This window comes from Oryctolagus cuniculus, chromosome 2 (genome assembly GCF_964237555.1).
Source record: "Oryctolagus cuniculus chromosome 2, mOryCun1.1, whole genome shotgun sequence".
Lineage (NCBI taxonomy): Eukaryota > Metazoa > Chordata > Mammalia > Lagomorpha > Leporidae > Oryctolagus > Oryctolagus cuniculus.
The window spans coordinates 12,247,361-12,268,786 of NC_091433.1; the positions used below are offsets into that span (position 1 = coordinate 12,247,361).

At 40.7% G+C, this 21,426-nt stretch overlaps 1 long non-coding RNA gene across 1 annotated transcript in view; it reads right to left on the minus strand.

The window, feature by feature from the left end:
* LOC127486441 (uncharacterized) overlaps window positions 1-21,426 on the minus strand; it is a 303,313-nt gene that overhangs the window by 56,265 nt on the left and 225,622 nt on the right. Inside the window, exon 3 of the long non-coding RNA XR_007913142.2 lies at window positions 2,593-2,679. This is a non-coding gene — a long non-coding RNA (uncharacterized lncRNA). The remainder of the gene's footprint in view (window positions 1-2,592; window positions 2,680-21,426) is intronic.

Consider the following 21,426-nt stretch of genomic DNA (forward strand, 5'->3'; position numbering starts at 1 on the left):
TATTTGTTTGAGAGACAGAGAGTTCCCATTTGTTTGTTCATGCCTCACACACCTGCAAAACCAGGGCTGGACCAGGCCAAAGCTAGGAGTTGGGAACTCAATCCAGGTCTCCCCTGCAGGAGTCAACTCACTTTAACCATCACTACTGCCCACCAGGCTCTGCATTACCAGGAGGTTGGAATCAGAAGCTGGAGCCAGGAATCAAACCCAGATACTCTGATGTGGGACATGGGTATCTTTACCACCAGGCTAAGCACCTGCCTCGCATCACCTTTTTAAAACAAGAAGTCTTTTCTGTTTTAAAGAATTACATTGAAGGTGGACGAAGGAAGAGGACTCAGGGGCTTGCTTGTACCCGCCATTGCACAATGAACACACGAGCTTCCTTTGACACCTGCATTTAATCCAAGACCCCTCCCAGTGTTTGCCTTGTCTTCCACAGGGGCAGAAGGGCTTCACGACACAAAGGCAGGAAGACGGGGCATTTCAATGCTCAGCATAGGATAGACATGCAGCCATAGGTTAGCAAACCTCAGAGAAGCTACTGGTAAGAGTGTGATAACAGTTGAAAAGGTCACAGGCCGGCGCCGTGGCTCACTAGGCTAATCCTCTGCCTTGCAGCACCGGCACACCGGGTTCTAGTCCTGGTCGGGGCGCCGGATTCTGTCCCGGTTGCCCCTCTTCCAGGTCAGCTCTCTGCTGTGACCAGGGAGTGCAGTGGAGGATGGCCCAATTACCTGGCTCCTGCCATCGGATCAGCGCGGTGCGCCAGCTGCAGCGTGCTGGCCGCAGCTGCCATTGGAGGGTGAACCAACGGCAAAGGAAGACCTTTCTCTCTGTCTCTCTCTCTCTCACTATCCACTCTGCCTGTCCAGAAAAGAAAGGAAGGAAGGAAAGGTCACAGTCCTTATCCAATAGAACAAGCTCTATGAATGGTATACAATATTTGTTCCATCGAGTAAGACACTCAAAATCTATGAAGAGCCTCAGTGCTTAACCAGAGGAGGTGAGTCTTAGGGATCTCCTAATTAGTTGAAAATTTTCACTTCCGGGAAACATGACAGGAATACTAATTGCTTAAGTGAGGGGCTGATTTGAGCATGAAGACACACATTGGATCTAATTCCACATTCATGGAACTGTCGTCTAAGCATCTGAGACCTGGTGTAAGGCGCCCTCTGCCTGGCTGACCACCTGCAGGTACTTCAGTCATTGTCTAAAAGACACAGCTGGGCTCATTTTCTCTCCTCCCAGTCTCCCAACTGTTCACCCGCTTTTCTCCTCAGGGATCTCCCCGTCTACATTTCTTTCTGAGCTCTAGGTGCTTCTAAGCTGTGCATTTTGTTCCCCATCAAACTCTTTCTCTTTTTGAGGGCTGCAACTGGAGTGGAAATGATGATGAAGTCAACGCCCTTATTCTGGACTAAAAGCCAGCAAAACGTGCCCAACAACACTCTGTCCCAGCTCCTCCACACTCTTCCAGATTCCCCAGCGGCCAGCAGCACTGGCCTCTGCTGTTTCTCTGACATGCTAGACTCATCTCCACATTTTCTTTCTCTTGTCTCTGGAAACATCTTCCCCCCAGATTCTCACAGCTTCTTGAGGCTTCCACTCAGATACTGCCTCACAGGACATGCCTTCATCCACAACTCTGTAAATCTCTCCTGTGTTTGGACTCTTGGTACTTATCACCTTTTGGCATTTATAAGCTTCCTTGGGTCTTGTCTTTCTTCCCTGACAGATTAGTCACTAGGAGAGCAGAGAATTTGTCCATCTTGTTCTTAGCTGCCACCTGACACCTTGAACTGTAGCTGTAACTACTCAATAATTATCTTTTCAGTAAAAAAAAATAAGTCTACATGTTGCCAAGGTTCACATCTTAGGTTACTTCTTTATTGGGAATGTTTTTTAAGTTAGCAGAATATTTCTGAATCTTTTCTCCCAGTCATCTAGTTTTCTCCCCAGTCAACAGCAATAGGATGACTTCCTTATACATAATGCCAGTGAAACTTTTTGCACATGGTGGAAACTACACATGAATATATATTTTTACTCAAAAGGTGATATACTATATATACTATTTTACTAAGTGAACAATATAAGGTAGAAATATTTCACTCCACTGTAAGTGGATGTCTGCATGACCTCCCATGGAGTGGATATACCATAATATATTTAATTAGTCCCCTATTGTTGGACATGTAGGTTGTTCTTATTGTTTCTTTGTACATTTGTTACTTGGATCATTTTCAAGTACCAAATTGGAACACAGAAAATTGCAGACATTCAACAATTTTGGCCTATCTAAAAGACAGCTTCATTTCATTCAAGCTAATTGTCATTAAAAGGATAAATTTCTAGAAGTAGAATTATTGCATTAAAGGTGATGGATCAAACTGTCCTTGAAGGAAGATATGCAGATTCCCTTCCTATTTGCACACATTGCCTGGTAGCACAGAATCATATTAAAGGTTCTCAACATTACCAATTTGATAGGTAGAAAACAATGTTTCATTATAGTTTAATTTGTGCCTCTTCTATTAGGATAATACATGTATAAGGACCATTTGTACATCTGATCTTATGAATTACCAAAATCATTTGCCTAGTTTTCCTTCCAGATTTCTCGTTTTCATGTTGACCTGGAGTTGCTCTCAGTAGAACAGATGTTCTTGAAATCTGCAATATGAATTAAACATTTTTTAATGATTTTTTTTAATTTATTTGAAAGAGTCAAAGAGAGAGGCAGAGAGAGAGAGAGAGAGAGAGAGAGAGAGAGAGAGAGAGGTCTTCTGGTTCACTCTCCAAATGGCCCCTACAGCTGGAGCTGAGCCATCTAAAGTCAGGAGCCAGGAGCTTCTTCTAGGTCTCCTATGTGGGTACAGGGGTACAAGCATTTGGGCCATCCTCAACTGCTTTCCCAGGCCATAGCAGAGAGCTGGATCAGAAGAGGTGCAGCCGGGACTAGAACTGGTGCCCATATGGGATGCCAGCACTTCAGGCCAGGCCTTTAATCCACTGTGCCACAGTGCTGACCCCCAAACTGCAAATATTTACCCCAAATTTATGCTTTGTCTTTGACTTCATTTGTTTGTGAGAATTATATTTTTACATATATGGTTATATTTATGTTTTCATGTTAGTTTTTTTGTTATAAGAAATGACTTCCTTCCTTCAAGATTGCTTTTAAAGAATTCTTCCATACTTTCTTTTAGTATTTTATGGTTTCAATTTGTACTGAATCTTTTAAAAATATGGTGCTCATTTGTGTGTGGGGTGAGGTCAGGAGCTGGCTATAGATATTTTTTTCAGATGGCTTCCCCATTTTCCAAGTTCCATTTTTGAACAGCCAGTTTTACAGCTCTTTCATATATTAAGTTTTAATATGTATTTGGGTTTCTAGTTGGGATTTCTTTCACTGATCTTTCTGTGTACACATGTAACAATCCCACATTGTTTTAATTAGGGTAGAGGTATAAGCTTTAATACCTTAAGATGTAGGATCCCTTATCAGTCTATTTTTCAGTATTTTATTGACCCCACCTTTTGGTTTAATTTCATATACATGTTAGACTCAAATGTTCTAGATCCTACCAAAATGTTGAAATTGAATTTAATGAATCTATTATTTCTTCATGAAGCATAATGCTGGTTTTAAGGGTAAAACATATTTAAAATATATATTCATATGGCTATATGGAAATTAAAATGTACTCAGCTTTATCTCTCTCTCTCTCTTTTTTTTTACAGGCAGAGTGGACAGTGAGAGAGAGAGAGAGACAGAGAGAAAGGTCTTCCTTTTGCAGTTGGTTCACCCTCCAGTGGCCGCTGCGGCGGGCACACAGTGCTGATCCAAAGGCAGGAGCCAGGTGCTTCTCCTGGTCTCCCATGGGGTGCAGGGCCCAAGCACTTGGGCCATCCTCCACTGCACTCCCAGGCCACAGCAGAGAGCTGGCCTGGAAGAGGGGCAACCGGGACAGAATCCGGAGCCCCAACCGGGACTAGAACCCAGTGTGCCGGCACCGCTAGGTGGAGGATTAGCCTATTGAGCCGCGGCGCCAGCCAGCTTTTTCTCTTTATTAAAGATTTAATAAAATGAGCAATTGAATTTTCTATCTTTTCAGCATCTCTTGAGATAATCATGATTTTTCTCTCTTGATCTATTTCTATGATGAATCACATGGACGAATTCCCAACATTTCAATACCTTAGGATTAAGTCCCATTTGGTTATGATGTGTAACTCTATTAATGTGCTTCTGGATTCTGTTTGTTATCAATATAGATAACAACAATAGTTTGTCCCGCAATTCACTTTCTTCCACCTCTACATACATGGATAGTGTTTGCTTAGTTTGTTAACTTTGCAAAAGCAGAATTTCAAAAACTGCTTTATACCGCTGTGTTCTGGAACGGATTAAATAGCACTGAACTTACCTCTTCCTTAAAAGTTCGGTGCAATATCTGCAATGGTTCCTTTTGGAGGATATAACACTTTGACCATACTCACAGGTTTAATGGGTGCCAATGAAATTTAAGCTTTAGGGCCCCTTGTGTGAGATCCTAATAAGTCCTCAGAAGGGTCCTAGCAATTTGTTCTCAGGGTAATCTGGTTTCGAGAAATTTGCAAAGTAAGAGTTTTTAAAATCACAACTGGCTAAGGCTGCTTTCTCTTTCCATGCTGGTTTATGACGTCACTCTTCTGTTTTCCTCAGGTGGTGCTGTAGTGGCTGCAGATATCTGGGGGGACCTGGCTAAGGGAAGCTTGGGAAACTTGGAGATGTACTAACCAAATGCCCTACCAGGAAGCACTTGCAGCCTGGCTCAGGGGAGTGTGGCTTTACTCCAGCTGTTGGCACCTCCTTGCTGAGGTCACAGCCTTCCCACAGCAGCCTTCTCACCAGATGCCCGAGTGAGCAGTACAGAAAGACTCCAGCGCGCTAGGCCAAGGCAGTGACTCTGAGAGGAGGGACTGTCTCTGGGGCTCTCTGCATCACAGCAGGACAACTTCCTTCATATGCTCCTGCTTCCATCCCTTCTGTCACAGCTGCTGGTTCCTAATGAATACCTTGCACCCCAAATAGCCTCCCAGCATCTGCTTTTAAAGAACTCAAACTCTGAGAGTTGATTATGCTGTACATTTAATTTGGTTACAATGGGTCACAACACACACACACACCCACACACACACACGTGATGGTTTCAGTCACTTGTTTTGTTATATATTCATTTAGTTATTTCAAAGGCTGAGTGAGTGAGTGAAATTTTTCATCTGCCGATTCATTCCCCAGTTGTCTGCAACAGTCAGGGCTAAGCCAGTCCAAACCCAGGAACTATATCCAGTCTCCCACGTGAGTAAAAGGACCTAAGTATTTGAGCCATCATCTCCTAGGAGCATTAGCTGGAAGCTGGATAGAAGTTCGAATTAGTCAGAACTCAAAGCAGCACTCTGAGATCGGCCACAATGTCTGCTCCATTTCTTAGTTTTGTTATGTTATTGTTAGCAGATCTGCTGTGTAGTAATGGCTTCCAAGGCGTTCCCACTTCCCAGTATATCTACTTAGCTGGCATCATAACAAGAAAGTGCAAAATCAGAGATCATCTTGAGAGATGAATTAGTCCTATGGTGCTCATTTCTGGTAGTATCTGGGTTGACAGAAACCAAAGTGTGAAGTGCATGGAGCCAGAAGCTAATCTGCAGAAAAGTCTCCCAGTTGTCTCACACAGAGATGGTAAGCAAAATACTTGCTTCCAATCAGCACCCAGTCAAAATGGAAGGTTTCTGGTGGAAGGAAAATACTCAATAATGTTGCATATCACTTACAAAAGCATCAGACTTTTAAAAAAATCAAACTGTAAAAATCAGAACCTGGAATTCTTTTATGTAGGGCACAAATCTGCAGGAGTAGCAGAAATAGCAAAACATCTGTGTATGAAATCGCCTGTTTGTTCATTTGTTTTTGTATACTTACCTGTCAAACTGTGTCTTAGAAAGGGTGGGAGGAGGTAAGCAAATGGCATGCCAAATTACTACCCAAAACTGAAAAGTCCTGAATAAACAAGCATTCCAGCGACAGAACCACACATACTTATCAACATATCCATGCATGTAACTTGTGAGTAATTTGATTCCACAAGTATGAAGCACAGCGCAACATAGCAGCAATTTTAAAATGCATTTGAATTGCTTGAGGTAATGAGTAACAGCAATTCAACAGTATTTAGGATTAGCCAGTGCACATGAAAACTGAAAATACCTATCTTACATGTGAAAGAGACTAATGGTGTTTTTTTCTAAATTTGCCAATAATCCTAAATTGTTTTTGCATCTCAGTAATGAACTGTGAAGCTGAAAGACACTTTGAGACAATGATAAAGAACAAAGTTTAACATTGCCAGAGCAAAGATCAAATTACTTTTTTCATCTTTCTATAGCAAATGATACTCAAAAAGGATCGCTATAATATGGCGCAAAGTATGTAGCCAAAAACTGTCATAGAAATGCAATAATTAATAAAAATATATTAATTACCTCCATTTTGTAATATTTGCATCTGGATTTACGGTTTTGTTTGTAGTTTATTCTTTTTATATTTTCATTGCAAGTAAGCATTTACTTTGCTATCTTTTTTTTTTTTTTCTGGACAGGCAGAGTGGACAGTGAGAGAGAAAGACAGAGAGAAAGGTCTTCCTTTGCCGTTGGTTCACCCTCCAATGGCCGCCGCAGCTGGTGCACTGCAGCTGGCGCACTGCGCTGATCCAATGGCAGGAGCCAGGTGTTTATCCTGGTCTCCTATGGGGTGCAGGGCCCAAGCACTTGGGACATCCTCCACTGCACTCCCTGGCCACAGCAGAGAGCTGGCCTGGAAGAGGGGCAACCGGGACAGAATCCGGTGCCCCGACTGGGACTAGAATCCGGTGTGCCGGTGCCACAAGGCAGAGGATTAGCCTAGTGAGCCACGGTGCTGGCCACTTTGCTATCTTTTTACGTTCCAAAAACATGTACCATTTTGGTAAAGAGGGTGACAAAACTGTTCACATTTTGAGACCAAAAAGCTAGAATTCACTTCTACTCTTATGTGAAAGGACAAATCTGCCTCTGATGATATTTGGCCATTTCAGACTTTCTATTTCCTCCAGGGTCAGTTTTAGTACACTAGGTTTTCCCAGATAATAATTCATTATAATCATTCATTTTTTTCAGTTTTACAACTGGTTTACTTATTTTTACGTTAAGTAGTCTCATAATTTTTTAATTTCTTCTGCCTATTCTGACTTACCTCTTAGATTTAATTTGTATGCTCTATTTTTCCTGATTTGACTATTCAATGGTGTTTACCTACTTACTGTCCCCTCCCCTTAAAAACTTGGCTTTTACTCATTAGTTCAATTATTTTTAGTTAATTGCTGCTCCTATTGTTATTCTTTCTTGCCTAGTGTGCCTTTTTAAATTATTTTATTTTCAATCATTGCTTGTTTTAAAGTTGTCTCTTTTCTCAGCATAGAATTGAGTTTTGCTTTGAAACTTGACTATAGTTCTTAAACAGTTGTAATTAGCCCATTTACAGTTATTAATATGTTCAATATGTTAAGTTTAATATTAACAACATATTGTGCTTTTTGTTGGTATTGATATTCTTGAATATAAAAATAATTTCACTGGGGGGGGGGGGTGCCAGGATGGTGGAATAGCAACAGGGGGTCTGATTAGGCTGTGTGAAATTAATGTTAAAAAAGTGGAGAAAGTACACTCTCAGGGTAAAGCTGTGGGGGAACTGCAGGGAGAGAATCTTCAAAGGCAGTAGAAACAGCCTGAGACTGTGCGCAAAGAACAGAAATGCAGCAAAAGACCCAGCAGCTTGGATTTGGGGGGGGAAGGTGCCCGCCCTGGCAAGCCAGGTGAGATTGTACTCCATAGGCCCATGCTGCTGTTGATAACAGTGGGAGGGAGAGCTTAGTGAACTGTACCTTTTCGATTACGACCTGCATCCTCCACAAAAGTGCGGCAACTGCTCACCCAAATTGGGGGGGGGGTGCAAAATGAAGCTACCTGTCTCTCTCCCTCCCCGCTCCCTGCTACAACAGAGACATGCAACCAGCGGTGAGAGGGGTGGCACATTTTTGGACATAGGCAAGTAGCGGCCACCCAACTCATGTGCGTGCACCCAGCAATTATTGGGGTGGCCCTCCACCCAGTCTGCAGGGGCAAGCATAGCAGTTCAAGAGAAACCAAGGGAGATGGTCTCCACCACGCCAGATGCACCCAGCCAGCAAGAGTTTGGTAAAGTAGTAGGATATAAAATCAACACACAAAAATCAATAGCTTTTGTCTACACAGACAATGCCATACCTGAGAAAGATCTTCTAAGATCAATCCCATTCACAATAGCTACAAAAATATTTAAATACCATGGAATAAAGCAAAGATCTCTATGATGAAAATTACAAAACATTAAAGAATGAAATAGAAGAAGATATAAAAAAGGGGAATAATTTTCTATATTCATGGATTGGAAGAATAAACATCTTCAAAATGACCATACTACTGAAAGCAATTTATAGATTCAACGCAATCCCAATCAAAATACCAACAACATTGCTAAAATTCATATGGAAATACAAGAGACCCCAAATAGCTAAAGCAATCTTAAACAATAAAAACAAAGAAAGAAGCATCACAATATCAGACCTCAAGACATAACTATAGGACAGTTATAATAAAAAATACAATCAACCTGGTGCTGGCACAAAAACAGACACGTAGATCAATGGAATGGAATAGAAACTCAAAAAATTAATCCACATATCTACAACCACTTATCCTTGACAAAGGAGCAAAAATCAACCCCTGGAGCCAAGATAGTCTCTTCAACAAATGGTGCTGGAAAAACCAGATATCCACATACAGAAGTATGAAACAAGACCCCTACCTTATATTTTACACAAAAATCCACTCAATGGGGATCAGAGAACCAAATCTATGATGTGATACCATCAAATTACCACACATCATTGGGAAAACCATACAAGACATTGGCATAGGCAAAGACTTCTTGGGAAAAAACCCAGAAGCACAGAAAATCAAAGCCAAAATTAACAAGTGGGACTACATGAACCTGAGAACCTTCTGCACTGCAAAAGAAACACTCAGCAAAGTGAAGAGGCAACTGACAGAATGGAAGAAAAGATTTTCAAACTATGAAACTGATAAAGAATTAACTTCCAGAATCTAAAAAGAGCTCAAGAAACTAAACAATCACAAAACAAAGATTCTACTCAAGAAATAGGCAAACGACCTAAACAGACTTTTTCCAAGAGAGGAAATTCAAGTGGCCAATAGACACATGAAAAAATGCTCAGGATCTCTAGCCTTCAGGGAAATGCAAATCAAAGCCACAATAAGGTTTCACCCCTCCACACCCCCCCACACCCCCACCCCACCCCCTGCTTAGAATGACTCTCATACAGAAATCAACAAACAACAAATGCTGGTGAGGATGTGAGGAGAAGAGTATGTTAATCCCTGTTGGTGGGGATATAAACTGGTATGGCCACCATGGGATACAGTATGGAGATATCTCAGAAAGCAGAATATAGACCTACCACATGATCCAGCCATCCCATTCCTGGGTATTTATCCAAAGGAAATTAAATCAGAATATGAAAAACTGATCTGTAACCCCATGTTCATCTCAGCTCAATTTACAATAGCTAAGAAAATGGAATCAACCCAGATGTCCATCAGCTGAAGGCTGGATAAAGAAATTATGGTATATATACACTATGAAATACTACAAAGCGGTAAAAAAAAACCGAAATCCTGTCATTTTCAAGAAAATGGATGCAACTGAAAACCATTATACTTAGTGAAATAAGCTAGTCACAAGAAGACAAATATCATATGTTCTCTCTGAGCTGTGGTAACTAATTCATTACCTAAAATGTAATCTGTAGGAGCAAAACTGACACTTTGAGATACAATGATTTTGAACAACCCTTGCCTTGACTGTCAAGGAGCAATATTTTTTTTGTTGTTTATTTGGTTGTTTTTTTTTTTTTTCATTTTTTTTTCTTAATAATTGTTGACCTCTCTACTTAGTGTGGGTTAATCTTATGAATATAAAATTTAACTGAAAATTGACCTCTATAAAAAATAAGAATGGGAAAGGAAGAAGGAAGAGGAAAAAGGGCAGGGATGTGGATGGGAGGTAGGTGGGATGAAGAATCATCACGTTCTTAACTCTGAAGACATATCTTCTTCTTTTTTCTATACTTCAATTTTAGTTGATTGTATGATTTCTTATGAATTATCATCATTCAATAGTATATTTTTGTTTTTGGTTCTATAGAATAAGGATATAAGCATACTCACTCATTTTTCTTATGCTACTCTTCCAACTATCCTAATCTACATAGTTTCAATAGTCAATATTCATAGTATTTATACTCTGCTTGCTAGCTAAAATATTCTTGTTTGTTCAGTCTATATTTCTGAGTATGATTCTGATGGACAATTTCTTTGTTGAGGCTTCTACAGTTATCTCTTAGTTGGTTAATAATCACATTTCGGGGCTGGTGCTGTGGCACAGGTTAATCCTCTGCCTGCGGGACCGGCATTGCATATGGATGCCGGTTCTAGTCCCGGTTACTCCTTTTCCAATCCAGCTCTCTGCTATGGCCTGGGAAAGCAGCAGAAGATGACCCAAATGCTTGGGCCCCTGCACCTGTGTGGGAGACCTGGAAGAAGCTCCTGGCTCCTGGCTTCGGATCAGTGGAGCTCCGGCCATTGCGGCTATTTGGGGAATGAACCAACAGAAGGAAGATCTTTTCCTCTGTCTCTTCCTCTTTCTGTCTGTAACTCCATCTCTCAAATAAATAAACAAAAAAAAATCACATATCAGGAGATTCTTCAAGAATGGCTCCACAAACTGTATGTTATACATATTTTTCTGGGGTGGATATTTGATTCAGTAGTTAAGATGCTGCTTGGAATACCTGTGTTCCATATCAGAGTGCCTGGGTTCTAGCCCCAGCTCTGCTTTTGATGCCAGCTTCCTGATAATGTGTGTCCTGGGAGGCTCAAATAGTTGTGTTGCTGTCATCCACATTTGTAAATGGATTGAGTTCTTGGCTACTGGCTTCACCATGGTGTAGCCCCAGCAGTTGCAGGCATTTGGGAAGTGAACAAATAGATGGAATATCTTTCTATGGGGACTAGCACTGTGTCATAGTAGGTTAAGCCTCTGCCTGCAGCATCAGCATCCCATACTGGCACCTATTTGAGTCCTGGCTGCTCCACTTCCTATCCAGCTCCCAGCTAATGGCCTGAGAAAGCAGTGGAAGATAGGCCAAGCACTTGGGACCCTGCATGCACGTGGGAGACCTGGAGGAAGCTTCTTGCTCTGGCTCCTGGATTGGCCCAGCTCCAGCCATTGCAGCCATCTGAGAAGTGAACAATTGGATGGAAGACCTTTCTTTTTCCCTCTCTCTGACTCTACCTCTCAAATAAATAATCTTTAAAAAAAGATATCTCTCTGTATTTTTTCTCTCTCTCACTTTCTCCCTCTCTCCTTTTCTCCCTTCTCTCTCATCTTCCCTTCCTCCTTCTCTCTGCCTTTTAAATTAAAATATTAATCAATACATTTTGAATGTTTTTGTCAGTTTTTTTTTGTGTCTGAGTTAAGTATAAAAATGCTGAGTCTCATTTCCTTGAAAACATGGTCATCTTTAAGGTCTGATATCGGAATTTCTTTCTTTCTTTTTTTTTTTTTTTTTTTTTTTTTTTTTTTTTTTTTTGACAGGCAGAGTTAGACAATGAGAGAGAGAGAGACAGAGAGAAAAGTCTTCCTTCCATTGGTTCACTCCCCTAATGGCCACCACGGCTAATGCCGCACCAATGCAAAGCCAGGAGCCAGGTGCTTCCTCCTGGTACCCCATGTGGGTGCAGGGCCCGACCACTTGGGTCATCCTCCTCTGCCTTCCCGGGCCACAGAAGAGAGGCGGACTGGAAGAGGAACAACCGGGACAGAATCCGGAGCCCCAACCAAGACTAGAACCCGAGGTGCCAGTGCCACAGGCAGAGGATTAGCCTAGTGAGCCGCGGCACTGGCCTGATATCAGAATTTCTGACATTACTTCAGGGAAATATATTTGGGGCAATGGGATTCCCAGAGTCCAAAAAACTAAAGCCACTAAGTTGGTCCCTCTGTCTTTAAATAAAATGAAACCTGATGTCATGTTTCTTTCCCTCTGATATTCTGTAATCTGGGTACAAGCCAGAGTGCTTCCTTTGAATGATGTCAACTGATTTGGGATAACATAATTGTATATTTAACGGCAATTTGGCACTCTATAGGTCATTTTTAACTCAATACTTCCTAATCAAAAGCTCATGTAGATTTGAGTCCCCAAGAAACTGGAGTGCTCATTATTTTAGACAATGACAATGATATAACTTGGTCATGCTCTCTTTCTTCCACGGTGTACACAAAGTTCACAACTCTGGTTTCTATTCATAGCAATTTTAACATCCCAGTGGTTTGTATATTTTTCTCCTCATCCTTTCCATGATGCTGATTTTTATTTGGCTACTTCCGGTTGTGCGTGTGGGTCATACGCAGAGTATTTTCTGGTTATTATCTTTCTGTGAGAGTGTCATTTCCATTCTCATCCCTTGCTAATTCTGAGACATCCTCCAAGGTTCAACTCCTCTACTTACTCTTCCTGCAATTATTCTTGGGTGCTTCCACAGTCTTCATTTATTGCACTCATAACTGCATAATAATGTTTTGTTGATATAGCTCCTCAGCCACACAGAGATTTTGAACTCTCTCAGGACAAAAAAAGTATTTTTATATCTAATTCTAATTTTCCAACATCTAATGCTGGATTTATGTTTATTCAATGAATGACTGAACAAAGGAATGACATTGGTTTGTCTGCTTTTGATTATAAACCATAGTGACTATACTTCAACAAGAATACCCCACCTTTCTGTCAAGCCCTTTGTTTTCTGTATTGATTTATCACTCAGCACTCTCCACATAGCCCCTCTGACCCAACCAACCCCAAGTTTTTGCTCATACATTTTGCATTCCCTTGAGGGCCCCATCCTCACTTGGCTTCATGAAACCTGACACCCTAGATTTAATCTGGTGGCACTGACTTTCCCTTGACTCCACTTATTCTTCAGCCAAAAGACCCCGCACATGCAGAACTGCAGGCTTTAGATAGAGCCCTGGCAGCAGTCTGGCATTCTTTTCTGTGATGTGTCTGCATGTTGACACCTGGGTTACCCTTTAGGGCTTCTCCAACTGACTCCCTGGTTTCAATTTGTCTCTACTTCTACTACTGCCTTCCTTTCTTCCTTCCCTGGAAGAGAGGAGCTGCTTTAACTATTTCATGTTGGAATGTAGTTTCTCTTGTAAAACCGGTTGATTTCTCAATTGCATCCAGAAACAGAAATCTCTGTCAATTCAGTCAATTACTGAGTGGCTGTATTTCCTAGGTCCCATTCTGGGACAGAAAAAAAATACTGAATTTGGAGAAAAATAATCTGGGGTTGATCCTATCTTTAACACCCATTAAATTTCTTCAGAAATATGCAAAGAAATGGGATTGCCTCAGTGGAATTAATGATTCTTGTGTGCATTATAGGATTATCATGAGGAGCAAGTGAATTTATGAAGATCAGAGCCTTCTATTATTTAATTTATTTATTAGACTGTAGCCATGAGCTGGGAACTTAGTATGGGTATCTTATGTAGGTGGCAGTGACCAAACTAATTGAATTATCACCCACCTCTGCCTCCCAGAATACACATTAGCAGGAAGCTGGAATGGAAACAGAAGCTGTGACTAAAACCTAGACATTCTGACATGGGATGCCACCTTCCAAGACCTTCCTTAACCACTACATCCAGACGCCTGCTCCAAGGGGCATTTTAAAACTTTGATGGATTATACAAACCATGGTTGTTATCATAAAAGAAATTTCAAAAATAAGATCTATAATTCCTACCTGTTATTTTCAACAATGATTACATTTTTAAAAAATACAATATAATGATGTATAACAGAATCAGTAAAGGTACTATTTAGAAACTCTGAAAAATTGTGAACTCAGTGTGCATCAATTTTTGCTGGATTTGTTTTTGTATCCAATACCACAATGTGTGATTCAAGTGTGGTGATCAGTCTCATACATTTCCATATCGTACTTGTAGGTCACCAGAGTGAACTTCTAATCCTACCCCTACCCATTTGCTTCTTCAAGCATGAATTTAGTAACAGTCTTGCTAGCTATAACCTGTAACAAGCAGGGTACCTGGCCTTGAAAAATGTTAGTGCTCAGGGGCTGGCACTGTGGTACAGCAGGTTAAAGCTACGGCCTGCAGCACCAGCATCCAATATAGGCACCGGTTCGAGACCCGGTTGCTTTATTTCCTACCCAGCTCTCTGCTATGGCCTGGGAAAGCAGTGGAAGATGGCCCAAGTCCTTGGGCCCCTGCACCCACATGGGAGACCCAGAAAAATCTGGCTCCTGGCTTCGGATCAGCTCAGCTCTGGTCATTGCAGCCAATTGGGGAGTAACCAGCGGATGGAAGACCTCTCTCTCTCTGGATCTACCTCTCTCTGTAACTCTGTCATGCGAATAAATAAAAATAAATCTTAAAAAAAAAGTTAGTGCTCAGTCTTCATAGCAAGAGGGTTTCAGTGTTTATCCTAAAGTATGGAAGTTCAGCTTCTTTGATTCAAGAATGTAATTCTAATTAATGGCAAAGATTATGTTACTGTTCATGCTTTCCTAAAACTATATTTTAAGAAATTAAGGCAATTTACATGTTTTAGACTTGAAATGATGACTCAAAACTCTACTATATAAAACATTACACAGAGTTTATTATATCTCATAGTGTCTGTGTTAGAATCTCATCATGGTATAGAAAACATTCTGCTTGTTAGATTTTAAATTTTTCTGAAATTTCAAATATTTCTTTATTGTTTTTCAACTGCTTAACATCAAACATACAACTAGCAGGAAGATATTTAATAATGTTTCTAATCTTATTTTTAATGATAAATATTGGAGATTCCAAGGTAGTAGAATACGGAAGGGTGTTCTGTTCTAGGCTAGGAGTAAATAGTGGAAAAAAAAGAGAGAGAGTGTAGGAAGTACATTATCAGGGGTAAGTTAGAGAGGAAACCACAGTGGAAATTCTATGGAAGAAAGAGGAATGCTGTGAATCAGTGAGGAAGGGGTGGATGTGCAGCAGGAACACAGAGAAAAAACATGACCCCTGTAGAAGTGCCCGAGAAAGCGCCAATTTTAGAGAGCGAGGTGAGATAAGACTGCAGCAGCCCCTGCCACTGGTGATACAGCCAGAGGAGGAGTGTGGCATGAGTCCAGCCTGGAGCACCAAGTGGGACAGATACCCACTGACTCACTGACCAAAAACAGGCATTTTTCTCTCATCCTATGCCTACTCCACAATGGCACCTGATTACTGGCCAAGAGAGGGTGATTGCCATTTGGGGGGCATAAGTAGTAACTGTAGAAGCTCTTGTGCACAGGCCCAGCAAACGCTGAGACAAAATGCCATCTTGTCTGCAGTACCGGTGGCAGCAGCTTGGTGGTGCACTCTTGGCAACAGTGGGAAGAAGGCAACATTTAGCCTGCAGCTCTTGTGCACGCATGTGATCCAGAGCTTCTACAAGAGGGAAAAAAATCTGTAGTCCCAACTGATTTTGAGTCTGGCTTGGAGGACTGATGGGGGGTAGGCACCCACAAAGTACTGTGAGGTGCCCCTAACCTCTCAACATATCACAGGCTCAAGGGCTCAAACAGACTAGGCAGAGAACACACAGGCAGCTGGCCCTCAGAACATCTGTACCTCTTGGGTCTGGGTCAAGCCAGTGAGGCAGAGCTGGATCTCTGCATTCCATGACTAGAGAGTCTCAGGTGCTAAGACTGTGGGGACTCTATGACTGGATGGGAGGGAGGAGGGTGTAGCTGGGTCTCTGGGCAATCACTGTGAGTGGCTCCACATGCTCAGAGCTCCCTGATTGCCAGGTAGGGGGTCACACCAATGGGATCAGTATTCACACACAGACTGCACAGATCCTTTGTGCAGATCATATGGCAGCGCAGTTGAGAGTTGCACCCACTGTGGGCCAACACCCAGGCATTGATCAACTTGGAAGAGAGGAGGTGAGGGTGTGATTACACCAACAGAGGTGACCATACTCTCCTTTTTGCTAAAAAGAGAACTACCATGCCCAACTAGGGTGTCACCCTGGATACTTGTCCCACCCTGGAGCACTGGGGAGAGCTCCCTATCCCAACCCAGCACACACCTCTGTGTATTCACTGAAAGAGCAGACACCCCACTAAGCCACAGTCACATAATTCATAGATAAAACCCACCAGAAGAAAAAATCAACAAGTATATCCACAAATGCCTAACATAAATACAGAAATTCAAGAAACAAGAAAAAGGAAGGCTGGTGCCGTGGCTCAATAGGCTAATCCTCCACCTTGCGGCACTGGCTCAACAGGTTCTAGTCCAGGTTGGGGCGCTGGATTCTATCCCGGTTGCCCCTCTTCCAGGCCAGCTCTCTGCTGTGGCCAGGGAGTGCAGTGGGGGATGGCCCAAGTGCTTGGGCCCTGCACCCGCATGGGAGACCAGGATAAGTACCTGGCTCCTGGCTTCGGATCAGTGCAATGTGCCGGCCGCAGTGTGCCGGCCGCGGCAGCCATTGGAGGGTGAACCAACAGCAAAAGGAAGACCTTTCTCTCTGTCTCTCTCTCTCTCACTGTCCACTCTGCCTGTCAAAAAAAAAAAAAAGAAAAGAAAAGAAAAGAAAAGAAAAAGAAAGAAAGAAAGAAAGAAAAAGGAAGACAACAAGACACTCCCAAAGTAGAACAACAAAGTTCAATATCAGCATGTGAAGATGAAGAGATTGATGAAATGCCTGAAGTGGAATTCAAAAGATTAATCATAGGATTACTCAGAAGCCATGAGAAGTGAATTCAGGAATTAGAGAAATCCATACATAATATGTATAAAAATTTTCCCATGAAATTGAGATTCTGAAGAGAAATCAAAATGAAATATTAGAAATGAAGAATTCAATATGTCAAATAACAAATACAGTGGAAATCCTGAACAGTCTCAGTGAAGCGGAAGAAAGAAAATCCAAGCTAGAAGACAAATCTTTGGATATTTTTTTCAGTCAGACCAGAAAAAGAAGAATGAATTAGAAAAATTAAAAATAGTTGGAGATTTATGTGATCCTATCAAACAACCCAACATATGGGTCTTGGCAGTTCTTTTAGAAAAGACAGAATGGATTAGAACACCTATTAAGTGAAATAATTACAGAAAACTTCCCTAATTTGGAGAAAGAAAGGGATGTATTAGTACAATAAGCATATAGAACTTCTGATAGACATGACCAGAAAAGATATTCACTACAACACACTGTAGTCAAACTTTCAACAGTTAAACATAAAGAAAAGTCTCTAAAATGTGCACAAGAGAAATGTCAGATTACTTTCAGAGGATCCCCAATTAGACTCACAGCTGACTTCTCATCAGAAACCCTACAGGCTAGGAGAGAATAAAGAGACACAGTGTAAGTCTTAACAGAGAAAAACTGTCAACCCAGAATACTGTATCCTGCTCTTACTTATGAACAAAGGTGAAATAAAAACCTTCCATAACAAACAGAAATGGAAATAATTTGTCACCACTCATCCAGCCATACAAAAGATATTAAAGATGGGCTACACACAGAAGCACAGATAGTCATCATTATGAAAGAATGTGAAGGGTGAAAATTTTCCAGTAAAAGTACAAAAGAAATCTAAAGTCAAAAAAATAGGAATATTTATGGGAAAATGGCAGGGCTAAGTTGTTGCTTATCAATAGTAACCTTGAATGTAAGTGGCTTAAACTCTATAATTAAAAGATACAGGCTAGGGTACATGTGTTGTGGCATAGTGTAGTACACCTCCACATGTGGTGCTAGAATCCCAAATAGGTGCCAGTTCACGTCCCAACTGCTCTTATTCTGATACAGCTCTCTGCTATGGTCTTGAAAAGTTGTAGAAGATGACCCAGGTACTTAGGCCCTTGCACCTGCATGGGAGACCAGAAAAAGCTCCTAGTTACTGTCTTCAGATCAGCTCAGCTCCAGCCATTGCATCCATCTGGAGAGTGAACCAGTGAATAGAAGACTTTTTACTCTGTCTATGTCTGTCTTTCTTTCTTTCTCTCTCTCTCTCTCTCTCTCTCTCTCTCTCTCTTTCTCTCTCTTTCTCTCTCTTTCTCTCTCTCTCTGTAACTCTACCTCTCAAATAAATAAAATCTTTAAAAAAAGAGTATGGCTGAATGGATTAAAAAAACAACAACAAGACGCACCTGTTTCCTGTCTATAAGAAACACACCTCTCCAACAAAAATACTCATACTGAAAGTGAAAGGATGGATAAAGAATATACCGCAGTAAGAAACAACAAATCCAGTCATTTGCAACAAAATGGAGGAATCTGGAACACATCATGCTGAGTGAAATAAGCCAGTCCCAAAGGGACAAATACCATATGTTCTCCCTGATCGGTGACAACTGACTGAACACCAAAAAGGAAACCTCCTGAAGTGAAATGGACACTATGAGAAATGGTGACTTGATCAGCATAGCCCTGACTGTTAATGAACAACTTAATACATTATCCTCTTAGTAGTTTTTTTGTCTGTTTTACTTAATATGACTGGTTTAATTCTGTAATTAATACACAGTTATTCTTAAGTGTTGAAATTTAACTGAAATGTGATCCCTGTTAAACATAAGAGTGGGGATAAGAGAGGGAAGAGATGTACAATTTGGGACATGCTCAAGCTGACTTGCCCCAAATGGTAGAGTTAGAAACATACCAGGGGACTCCAATTTAATCCCATCAAGGTGGCATGTACCAATGCCATCTCACTAGTCCAAGTGATCAATTTCAGTTCACAATTGATCATAATGAAAGGACTAAGAGTCAAAGGGAGCACATAAACAAGTCTAGTACCTGCTAATACTAACCGATAGAATAAACAAAGGGGAGAGTGATCCAACATGGGAAGCGAGATACTCAGCAGACTCATAGAATGGCGGATGTCCTAAACAGCACTCTGGCCTCCGAATCAGCCCTAAAGGCATTCGGATCTGGCTGAACAACAACAGGAGTCACTGTGCACTTACTCCTCATGTAGGATCTCTGTCCTTAATGTGCTGTACATTGAGACTTAATGCTATAACGAGTACTCAAACAGTATATTTCACTTTGTGTTTCTATGGGGGTGCAAACTGTTGAAATCTTTACTTAATGTATACTAAACTGATCTTCTGTAAAAAAAAAAAAGAAGAAGAAATTATTATCAATTCCCAACTTGACTTTCACTGGGATTAAACATGGCAATAGGTCTGATCTGATTTCATCATCATTTAAAAAATCATCTATTATTTTTCACTTTATGTTTCTGTGTGGGAGCAAACTGTTGAAATCTTTACTTAATGTATGCTAAACTGATCTTCTGTATATAAAGAGAATCGAAAATGAATCCTCATGTAAATGGAAGGGGAGAGGGAGTGGGAAAGGGGAGGGTTGCGGGTGGGAGGGATGTTATGTGGGGGAAGCCATTGTAATCCATAAGCCGTACTTTGGAAATTTATATTCATTAAATAAAAGTTAAAAAAAGATATTCCATTCTAATGGAAAGCCAAAAAGGCAGGTATAGCTATCCTAACATCAGACAAAATAAACTTTAACACAAAAACTGCTAAAAGAGACAAAGAAGGGCACTATGTAATGATTAAGGGATCAATTCAACAGGAAGATGTGACTATAATAAATGTATATGCACCCAATGCCAGGGTGCCTGGCTATGTAAAACAAATAGCAATGGATCTGAAGACTCAAATACAACAGTAATGGAGGACTTCAACAAGCCACTTTCATCAATTGACAGATCAAGCAGACAGAAAATTAGCAAAGAAACAACAGAGGTAATCGACACTATGGACCAAATGGACCTAATGGATATCTCCAGAACTTTTTATCCCATCACTGCAGAATACACATTCTTTCTATCAGTGTTGGAACATTCTCTAGGATAGACCATATGGTAGGTCATAAAGCAAGTCTCAGCAAATTCAAATAAACTAAATTATACCATTCATTTTTTTCTGACCATAATGGAATGAAGCTAAAAATTAACAACTCAGGAATCTCTAGATCATATGCAAACACATGTAGACTGAACAACATGCTCTTAAATGAACAGTGGGTCATATAAGAAATCAAAGAGAAATCAAAAAATTTCTGTAAACTAGTGAAGACAACAATACAACATGTCAGAACTTATGGGACACAGCAAAAAACATTAAAAGGGAAAATATAGCAATTGGTGACTACATGAAGAAATTGGAAAGGCATCAAATGAGCTATCAGTGCATCTGAAGCACCTAGAAAAACAACAACAAACCAAATCCCAAATTAGCTGGAGGAAAGAAATAATTAAAATCAAAGGAGTAATAACAAAATTGAAATAAAAAACACAACACAAAAGATCAGTGAAATGAACAGTTGGCTTTTTGAAAAAATAAACAAAATTGATTAACCATTGGCCCAACTAACCAAAAAAAGGGAGATGATCCAAATCAATAGAACCAGAGATGAAAAAGAGAAGTGCAACAAGAGAGAGCACAGAAACAGAAAGAATCATCAAGAATTTCTATGAGGAGCTATATGCCAACAATTAGAAAGTCTAGATAGATTCCTGGACACAATATACCAAAATTGAGTAATGAAGACATAGAAAACCTAAATAGACCAGTAAGCAAGGCAGAGATTCACTCAACAATAGACCCTCCCAACAAAGAAAAGCTTAGGGCAAATGGTTTCATTGCTGAAGTCTACCAGAAATTTAAAGAGGAATTAATTCCAGTTCCTTCCAAGCTATTAAAAAAATTGAAAGAGAGAGAATCCTCCTGAATTCCTTCTAGAAAGCCAACATCACCCTAACTCTAAAATCAGAAAAAAGAAACAACAGAGAAAGAGAACTATAGACCAATATCCTTGATCAAAATAGAGGGAAAAATCCTCAACAAGGGGCAGGTGCTGTGGTATAGTAGGTTAAGCCTCCACCTGTGGCAACAGCATCCCTTTCCTTACATCTTATGCAATAATCCCCTAAAAATGGATCAATGACCTAAACCATGACCCCAAATCATCAAATTAATAGTAAAAATTGGGGAAACTCTGCAAGACATTAGAATAAAGACTTCTGAGAAAAGACCCCAGAAGCTCAGGCAATCTAAGCAAAATTGACAAATGAATGCAATTACATCAAGCTAGGAAGCTTCTGCACTGCAAAAGAAAC